We start from the raw sequence: 9201 nt of genomic DNA, 5'->3' as shown, positions 1-9201 counted from the left end.
GGAAGGCTTCCTGGAGGAGGACGCATTTAGCTAGGTCAGGATAAACTAGGTGAGCCAGATTTCCGAAGTGCGAGATGACTAGAAACAAAGGAAAAGGTATGTGCAAAGGTCTAACAAGGCGGGGGGGTCGGCCTTGAGGGACAGACACGGATGTACAAAGACAAAAATATGAACAAATATTTGAGTAATTTATTTGGACCTGGAAGTATGGCGGTTTCCACTCCTAGACCTAAGAGAATGGACAGTCTGGCTGTCAATCACTGCAGGCCCTCCAAGCTGATGTCTGAAGGCGGGGCCACTGAAGGATGGCAAGCACCCGGCCATGAAGCCCTACCACGTGAGCAGGCCGATGACGGTTTGGATTGTGCAACGAGGCTTCCGTAGACCGTTCCCCTCAGTGATGGCAAAATATGGCGGGTACTGTGGATATATGGCGGTTGACAATGCTCCGATCTCACAAGTGTAAGTTTAATTGACTTTCTCTCATAATTGGCTGTTTGAAGTGTGAGTTTAAGAGAATGGGGGGGGGGGGGCGCAGATGGTGTGTCCTAAGACACGTTGACAGATGTGTCTCATGGGCTTCCGGATTGATGACAAGGGAAGGGCCCTTAGCTGCCTTTGGGGACATTGTTGTGCTTTATGTAACAACACGATGAGTCTTTCAGATCATTTCATTTGTCTGAGTGTGGGTCTCGAACCCCTCCCCCCCCTCCCCCCCGGATTCGTGGTCTTCATGTTTTGTGGTGTTTGCAGCTTAAAAATGCAGAAAAAGGGGTGCGGTTGGCTGAGCCTGAGTGGGTCCCAGACAGGACGATGGCTGTTGGCTGCCTGGGAGCCGATTTTGGTTTCCACGGTACAGTGTTTGGGGACGGGACTTGTCACCGACTATTGTTTACATCTGGGTCTTGGCCATTTGTGTGAGGTGTCTTGGTGACAGGCTATCTCTTATCTTGATCTGAAACGAAAGGAGAGTGAAAGTAAGGAAAGGGGAGCATGTGTGTGATTACGACAGCCGATGCCTGCCTTTGAGGGCAGTTTTGTCTTTCATTTAACATGACTGTGTGTTTCCTATCAGTTGTTCAAAATTTGGAATGGTCTTCTGCATATGCTGCCTTGAAAAGGCGGGGGGAACCCCCTGATAATTCCAACGTGAAAGTGGGGAAACAGATGGCGTGGTGGGCTCGGGGCTTGTTCACTGACCACCGGGAATTGTCTTCAGTCACCACTGAAAGCTGCATTTTTCTGTAACGTATTCGTGTTTTTCCTATCATTGTATCCAACCAATAGCGGTCCGGAAGCTTTTCACGTGTTTTCCATAAAAAAAAAAAAGGTGTTCTATTAATTGCCGTCTTCGAATAAGAAGGTAGTCTATTGGGTCTGCTTGGCAGGGCCCTGGTGCTTTAAGTCCCCGATGGGAATGATCTGCTCGGGATCTTATTTCTTGTTTTTCCTGTGATAACGTAATGGCAGTGGGGTGTGTTTTCCCTGTGATATTGCAACATTGCATCCATTTGAGTTTGGTTTTTTATTTTGACTGTGTTTCATACGTGTTCTCCAAATGTGAAAGTACTTTCAGCGTGCACTTTGGAACAATTTGTCCGGCTGGACACGTGAAAGTTTCACACGCCGAATGTCTCCTAGCGGCTCTTGTTAGCCAAGACTGAACACTGTTTTGGCATTTAATTTTCCATGTTCGTCTTAAGGCAGCCAATTGAATTTTGATGTTGGCGCTCCTCATATATTTCCTTTAAAGTGCTTGGTGTAAATTTCAATTTACAGAGGAGGCATTCAACGTCTAATGGGGTGCCTTATGTTTCCAGTATAATGGCGTGTTTGACATAATTTGTTTTGCTAAATCCTGGTCTTGTTCCCTATGGATAAATTCTCTTAAAAACAAAGGTTTTCTGGGGAAACTGCCTGGCTCAGTGATAGAACCTGTGACTCTTGATGTGGGGGTTGTGATTGCAGGCCCCACACTGGTGTGGAGAGTGCTTAAAAATAAAGTCTTCAAAATGAATAATAATAAACGTTTTGAGGTGATCTCAAATTACAATTCAAAACAATCTGGTGAATGCTTGCCTCTCATACAGTTGGGGATTTGGGTGTACAAAAGAATTGGGTCTCCTGTGACTTTGTTCCATTAAATGTTGTTCCAGGCCCTTTGCGTAAGCTTTGTGTTAACCATTTTTGGCGTTATCGTTACTTTACAAACGAGGAAGAGATTGTTTTAATTATGTGTGTGCTTCTTGCTTTATGACAGTGACTGGCTCCCGGTGGCCCGGGAGCCCAACCTTTCGTCTTATTTGCTATTAAAATGTTTCTGAAAAACTGGCTCTGTGTGTTTTATTTCATGGGCCTACTTAAAATTTTCTTTTCAATGTAAAAAATAGCAGGTATTGACCATCAGGCTGACGGTGCTGTTTCCTGACCGCGAATTCCGGGAAGTGCCTGTCACCGGCCATCCCGGAATTCCGTTGGCTTCGTTCTGGGTTTCATTTCTCATAATAATTACATGACACTTATCAACTTTATTCAGGTCAATTCTGTACTTCGTCTTTAGTGCCTTTGCTTTGAACGTCACGGGGCATTTTCAATTTATTTACAAGCAAATTCACCCCCAGAAGTATTGCTCTCTGTGTTCTAGAACTGAATGGCCCTTGCTGGTCACAGTGCATACTTTTGAATATTATATTAGAACCCTGATTGTGCACGTGACATAGTGGTATTTCTTTTCTTTTCTTTTTTTTATTGTTGTGTCTTTAAATGCTGACCCAGGTGCTCCTTCCTAGGTGTTCTGCCATAGAAAAAATTACTTTGTGGTATCCTATTTACAAACAGTCTGTTCCCTGACACCTCCAGTCCTCCTTGTTAGGGGTCCTGGGCTAGACTGGACATGCTGCTCTCCCTGCACCCTACTCCACCCCAATCGCAGAGGGTGCTGTCCCTGCCTCTTGAGCCACAAGAGCTGACCGTGCCTTAATGCCCCAAGGGCTAGCATATTGGCTTAGGAAATAGTCAGTGGCTGCCTGCTTCTCCTCATACACCTCCCTTCCTGTGTCAGACCTAATGTGTATGCAAGGGGAGAATTCAATGAGAGGGAAGCTGTTGTTTTGCTCAAAACCCTGAGCGCCCTAATCCCTGAGAGTAATCTGATACTTGGTACAACAGGGACTTCCTTTTGATAATGGTGATAGCTGGGTTTGCCTTATCAGCCTTTTTGCTGATTGATTCTTGATATTGACTTGAATTTGGTATCTTAGCTCACATAGAAACGATTTAATGACTCATATCGGTGACACGTTGAAGGTCTGTAAAATGTACTTTGATTACATTTAGACCTGTGAAAGATCCACTGCTGGTATTTGGGTTTTACTGTCTTCGGTACTGACAGCAAAGCAGACTTCAGGAACTGGGACACTCAACTAGCCTCACCAATCCTGACTTTTGAGACAGAGTCCTAGATCTTGAACAAAATCTAAGTGTGGAATGAAGGTGCTTTCATTACTTGCCCATTCCATTGCCTGTAGTATCCTAGGGGCATTCTTGCACACTGAGAGCAGATTCTCCAGTGTGTATGTAACCAAATGTCCAATTTGTTCCCGTTGTTTCCTCCTCGGAGACCTGTGTTCAGTGTCAGCTGGTAGGGACATTATGCAATGTGTGAAATGCTTCGTGAATTTGTTGTGATTAACTTAGCTCATTTTGCTTTTTAGCAGTTTTGGAACTTACTGTGTTACCGATTAAGAAGTCTAGTATAACAGCCCAGCCATTGTAATGTGCATTTCGTGGTCTATTAAGTAGAGCACAAAACCCATTTGAATGATTTGTTACCCATCGTGTCTTGCGTGGTATGTCAGTGTCAGCAATTGGTAACAAAGTGAGAACACCACCACCCATTCCAAAGGTTTGTTACCCCCAATTGTGTACGAGTGGATGGCTTCATTAGTGAAGAGCGACATGGGAGTTCTGAGACACCCCTTCTCGCCACTGAGGGGCGATACCTCTTAACATAATATTTAATAATTCCCCTGTGCTGGTTGATGAAGGCGGGATGCACCACGGTTCGTGCTGAGGGGACAATCAGCCTCTAAAGCCGCAATCTCACCTTGTGGGTTGATTCATGCAGTTCCTGCCTTACATTCTCTTTCACTCTTTTGGCCTACTTCACACAGGCTGCATGATTGGGTCCTCTGGCCCCACCAACCACTTTGAGAAATTGCTCTGGATGAGGGAAAGAGGAAGTTTGCCCCATCCACTCGTGTTGTGAGTTTCCAAGTGGCCTAATTTTCCTGCAGTGGTCCCAAGCTGACCTTCCACAGGTAAGTCTCTTTGTAGATTTGTACAATCATCACCTCCCTCAGGATCTGTGATGGGAACGTCCAGTTCTGGTCAGCCGGTGGGCCCGTTGTGAGAGGAGAGGACCCTGAACCAATCGTCAAGGCCAGCCGTACAGGTAAGAGCAACCTTAGGCTGTGCGAGGCCAGAGGTGTTGGGTGAATAGCACTTGTCTCCTGTCAGCTGTACCTTTATTCCAGATGGTGTGGAAATCCCATCCCTGAGTCTCTAACATGGGCGCTTCCCACAAGGTCGGGGTCACCGCCTAGACACTACTTGTTAACTCCGTGGTAGAGACTCCATGTCTTGAGTCAATTTCCTCAAGGAGTCAGTGGCATCTTTTTCCCAGACCTTCTTCGCGTTCCTCTGCTTACTGTTGCGTGCCACTGTTACACACACGTTGGCTTTATTAGAATGTCAGATGTCCAAAAAACCCTGATCTTGAGCCTTTTTATCCTTTTGGTAATCGCTTTCTAATACCATGCATGCAGAAGCAGGATGGCCTGGATGGGATGGTCAGACACAAACTTCAGGAACTCAGAGATTGTGGGAGCACTGCTCAGGTGCATTTCTTCAGGTCTGGGTGTAACTTTTTTAAGTCATGGATCTGAATTAATTGAAAGCCAGGCGTACCTAGGAGAGGCGAGAAAGATGAGACCTGTACACCAAGCGGGTGCCAGAGGGTGACAGTCTGCCGGTCCACCCCCGCTGGGGTGGGTGGGCATTTATGTGGCAGCCGTCCTAGAAGCACAGGCTAACAGTTCAAGCAACATGTGGGTCAATACTTCTTTGCGGGTTTCCCCTTCCGTACATTCTAGCGATTTTTTGGCTTTGCAGATGTCGCCGAGACCGTGTCACCCATCGTGTTTCGTTCACAATAAGTTTCCAGCATGTGAGTCTGAAAGACCCTCGGCCCTTTCTTCCTGTCATCTCTGAGCCTCAGCTTCCACATCTGCAAAATGGAAATGACACCTTGCTCTTGCTCTCAGGCGTGGTGTGAAAATCAAGCGTGATCATCTTTATGAAGTGCTCAGCACACAGGAGGTACTGAAGAAATCGGGACACCGTTTCCAGAATGTGTTGAGGGGAGCAAAAGATCATGGCTTGGTTTAGATCCTCTTGCCACCTGTGCAGACCCCACTTGCACTTCGTTTCTTGAGCCTTTTGCTGTAATTTCAGCTACGTTTTGTTTCCTTTCACAGGGCCAGCCACTATTCTCAGAGGGTCTTGGGCATCTCTTTGGAAATGGACCTCTTTAACTCTGCTGTGATGCCAGGAGGTAGCCCAGCATCCCAGACCCTGCCTTTCTCTGAGCTGCATTCTTTCCTGGCTGCCTTGGACGTCTGACATTGAAGCTGATGTCACTCAGCGTCAAGCTGGGGCTGGAGGGTGCCTGGTAACTGGCAGTGCCCAAAGGTCTCCTCTCTTTCCTTCTCTGTATAAAGTTACTTCTTTTCTGGGCAGTGGTTAATTTGGGGAAAATCAGGTGAAGACTTTGACGGTTGGGTGTGAGAGTGTTAAGCATAAAGACGAATGGCTCTAAGGTGCATTCAAAGACCCTTGTGACCTCTAGTGTCAGACACACCTCTGGTTCCTCTGTTGCTTTGTTCGCACCAGTTCTATCCAGAAGGTGGCATCACAGAGCCTGATGTGCACTCCCCAAAGTCCAAACGATCCACATTTCTATGTGGTTAGACACTAACGTATGTAGCCTTTACACAACATGTTGACATTTCAAAGACTTTTCATTTATCCCTGTACTTGGTTCGGTTACTTTCAAGCCGTGGGAGATGGGGGTCATTACGACTTCCTACCCAGTGAAAACCTGAGACGTGAGGTACTTGCAAAACTCTGTGCCCCAACGCATGTTCCTTCCCCAGGCGGTAGGTACAAAAGTGAACAAGAATGGCTTGTCTGCTTGTCAAAAGCAGTTGTACAACTTAATAACCGTGATGCCTCCTCCTTCTTCCACACACACTTGTGCCCACTGCCCATCAAAGTCATGTTGGGTCATTTCACTGGGGGGAGGGATGCGGAAGACGTAGATGAATGTTTTGTGGGTAAGACTTCTGAGTACTGGCACTTAACAAAATAAGACCCAAGGTTGAAGCTTCCTAAAGGGTGACTGTTTAATTGGTGGCATCTCAAACTCAGGACCCTGAGGGAAAGACAAGGTGACCCTCTCAATTTAAGGTGGGGTCTGGCTTGGTGGCTCTTTCCCAGGAGTCCACTCTGGAGCCTGCCACATCAGTTGCGTTATGAGGCCTGTACTCCGTGAATGTGTACTTCCCAGCGGGGATGTTAATGAGTTATGAATTCTTGGTGTGAAGTATTTCATGTCAAACCCTGTTAGCCTGAAGTGGATTTTCATTCCTCTTATGGATGTGGGTGACAGAAGGGGAATGGATATCGAACACCTGAAGGTAAGGCCTTTGCACTTGTGCTGCCGAAGGAGCACGAGGTAAGGCCTTTGAAATGCAGTGTATTCGTTGCTACACTGGTTCCCTGTTATAGGCGCACTTTTCCACGGATGAATATTATTTCATTGGATACATGTACCACATATTCTTTATCCATTTATGCTGTTGATGGATGCTCACAAGTCTCTCATGTCTTACATATTGAGAATACGACTGTAGTGAGTATATGGGATGAGTATGTGTCTTTGACATAGTGGCTTCCTTTCCTTTATATAAATGCCCAGATACGGGATTGATACATCATATAGGAGCTCAATTATTAATTTTTTGAGAGGCCATCCTACTGTTCTCCGTAGTGCTACCTAATGTAGTGCTGTCAGGTGGTCAGACTCCCTATACAAAGAAGCTGAAAGAGTACGTCTACCATGCAGAGCAATGGCCTACTAGGATTCACTGGGAATCCTCATGTTGTGTATGGGAATGTGGTTGGAATTGTATCCATGCGTTTCCATCTAAACTTCCTGCGCACTTCCAGTGATCATACCTTGCCCGTGGCAAGAAGACGAGTGGCATGTGGGTGCTGTCAATGAACCTTCCATGAGGCAGGGGACGTTTAGATTGTCACAGGCATGAGCTGATGAGCCTGGATGTCCGGGAGCCTCCTGGGTCAGGTGTCCAGGGTGGGGGATTAATCCTTCCGCCTTTGTTTCTATACGCCATTTCAGGCCGTTCATTTCTCGCGATTAGTGAAACCTAGGGTCCAGAAGGGATATATGAGAAAACTCTGGGAGTCTAGTGAAACTTGAAAGGGGGTGGGTAGAGTGTCTTCGTGTGAAAGTGTGGTAGGCATTGTGGGTTCAGGGGCAATGGCAGCATCTGGCGACTGGGCAGATATTAGTTCCCAGGGAAGAAATGGGTCATGTCTGGTTGTCTGGCCTCCAATGCAAAGAAACTAAAAGAGTATGTCTACCATGGAGATCAATGGCCTCCTAGGAATCCTTAGGAATCCTCATTTTGTGGATGGGATTGTGGTTGGAATTGTATCCAAGCGTTTCCATCTAAGCTTTCTGCACTCTTCTGCTGACCGAACTCTGCACATGGCGGGAAGCGGGGCGGTGCGTGGGTGCTGTCAATGAACCTTCCATGAGGCAGGGGACCTTTAGAATATCAAGGACATTTGCTAATGAGACTTTGTGGTTACCAGCCTCCATTTTCAGGCTCTTGATTTCACTTGATTAGTGAAATCTGGGGCCCACAAAGGCTCTGAGGACACTCTGGGAAGAGAAGGAATCTTGACCTTGGGTGGGCCGAGGGACTTGGAGTGAAAGTTGTGGTAGGCATTGTGGGTTCAGGGGTGTGTCCCCTGCCTTTCTCCCTTCTCACGCACTACCCTGGGGCAGCATAACTGGGGGCGAGGAGACAATGGACATTGGTGGATGTGACATGAGAAACTATGCCAGTCTTGTTGAGTTGACACATTCATTAGGAGAAGAGGGTGTTGTTTTCCACGTTCCACGTGGAGTGTGGGTTTGCCAGCAGGCACGGCTCTGCTGTTTCATCCTTACTCTGTGGTACCGTGGGCCTGTGAAGGAAGGCCACGGGGTAGGGTGCGTCGTCCTTCCCCCTGCTGTCTTGTTGCAGGTGACAATAACCTGAGGCCCTTCTGAGAAGGAACTGCTGTTGCTTATGCCTCTTTTATCCTCCAGGGACATCTTCTTCCATTGTCCCGGATCTGTGTTGGCTCTTGGGCACTGCTTGTGGTGTTTGCTTCCCCCTCCATGTGTCAGGAGGCTGGGTTTTAAAACTGGCAAGAGGCTTGTTTAGCTTTTCAAAAGGTTTGCGAAGAGGCAGAGAGCGCCCAAGGACAAGTTTTCCAAAGTCCATGTTCCCAGAGAAGGGAAGGGGGAGGTCGTGTCCCCCTTTTCAGTGGGGATAGTTTAGCTCTTGTTTCTTATTTTCTTTGCCCTGATGCCATGCTCCCATGAGACACCAGGCCCCATTGGTACCTGCACCCCTTGGGACCTGCACCCTTGGTACCTGCACCTGCGTGGGTGCTGTCAATGAACCTTCCATGAGGCAGGGGACGTTTCGATTCTCATGGACATGTGCAGATGTTTCTGGATGTGCGGGAACCTCCTGGGTCAGGTGTCCAGGTTAGAGGATTAATCCTTCCTATTTTGTTTCCTTGTTACATTTCAGGCTCTTGATTTCTCTTGATTAATGAAACCTGGGGTCCAGAAGGGATATGAGTATTTAATGAAACTTGACAGCGGGGGGTCGAGGGTCTTAATGTGAACGTGTGGTAGGCATTGTAGGTTCAGGGGCAATGGCAGCCTCTGGGGCATGACAGATATTAGGTCCCAGGGAAGAAATGGGCCATGTCTGGTTCTCAGGCTTCCAATACAAAGAAGCTAAAAGAGTTTGTCTACCATACAGAGAGATGGCC

At 47.2% G+C, this 9201-nt stretch overlaps 1 long non-coding RNA gene across 2 annotated transcripts; it reads left to right on the top strand.

Moving 5' to 3' along the window:
• The first annotated feature begins 384 nt into the window (after positions 1-384).
• LOC122235399 lies at positions 385-7590 on the top strand. Of its 2 annotated transcripts, none has more exons than XR_006213461.1 (4): positions 385-462; positions 4173-4319; positions 5173-5379; positions 5538-7590. It is a non-coding gene; the product is annotated as an uncharacterized LOC122235399 (long non-coding RNA). The 2 variants fall into 2 exon arrangements; XR_006213462.1 differs by having other exon boundaries at positions 4173-4453.
• The last annotated feature ends 1611 nt before the right edge of the window (positions 7591-9201 follow it).

This window comes from Panthera tigris, chromosome X (assembly GCF_018350195.1).
Source record: "Panthera tigris isolate Pti1 chromosome X, P.tigris_Pti1_mat1.1, whole genome shotgun sequence".
Lineage (NCBI taxonomy): Eukaryota > Metazoa > Chordata > Mammalia > Carnivora > Felidae > Panthera > Panthera tigris.
Note: the sequence above shows the minus strand (reverse complement) of the source record. Positions and strands in the feature narration are given on the sequence as shown.